The sequence below is a fragment of the Elephantulus edwardii genome, unplaced genomic scaffold, assembly GCF_000299155.1.
Source record: "Elephantulus edwardii isolate Elephantulus edwardi_28Jun2011 unplaced genomic scaffold, EleEdw1.0 scaffold00001, whole genome shotgun sequence".
NCBI classification, from domain to species: domain Eukaryota; kingdom Metazoa; phylum Chordata; class Mammalia; order Macroscelidea; family Macroscelididae; genus Elephantulus; species Elephantulus edwardii.
In genome coordinates this window covers 43502091-43502770 of record NW_006399751.1, presented here as the reverse complement: position 1 = coordinate 43502770, position 680 = coordinate 43502091, and the positions used below count along the sequence as shown (strand labels likewise).

Here is a 680-nt window from a genome sequence, read left to right as displayed (position 1 = left end):
ATCACAGGAGACTAGAGCGAGGGCTGCATGGTGGAGGGGACCTGGGGGAGTGTTTGTAAAACAATGAAAAAATCTTTTCTTTTACTTTTCCATAAAAAAAAAAAAAAAAAGAAAAAGATATGACTCCAATCTTAACTGATAAATATAAAAAAAAAAAAGGGGGGTTTCCTGTTAGAAGAAGTTGGTGAAAAGCCTACTGCCTGATTATTTTTTTTCTCCTTCTATAGAACTCCGGTGGCTTAGCGGTAGAAGCCACGCTGCAACCTCAAAGGGACCAATTTGGATTCACTAGCTGCTCTGAGGGAGAAAGATGGGCAATCTTCTCCCATATGATTTAGTGCCTCTGAAAACCCTCTGGAGGGTCAGCTATGGACCAGTACACAACAATAATAGAACTGTGAATTCTGCCATGACTTAATATTCATCATAGTAGCAGATAGCGGCTAAATATAATCGCCACTAATATAATAATGACTATGGCTACTATTTTCCATATTTAGTAAGCATTTACTATGTGTACCATACACTGTGGTGGTGTATACCACACACATAGTGATTCATATATATCTTTTTTTTTTAAATTGTTATGTACCATCAAATCAGACATCCAACTGGCACAGGAAGAGATTGCTCCTCCTTCCCCAGCAGAGTATCTGATGGATTTGAACCATGTGATTCAG

At 38.4% G+C, this 680-nt stretch overlaps 1 protein-coding gene across 2 annotated transcripts in view; it reads right to left on the bottom strand.

Annotated features, from left to right (window-relative positions):
- GPR155 (G protein-coupled receptor 155) overlaps positions 1–680 on the bottom strand; it is a 49095-nt gene that overhangs the window by 12953 nt on the left and 35462 nt on the right. The gene's annotated exons all lie outside the window — the stretch shown is intronic.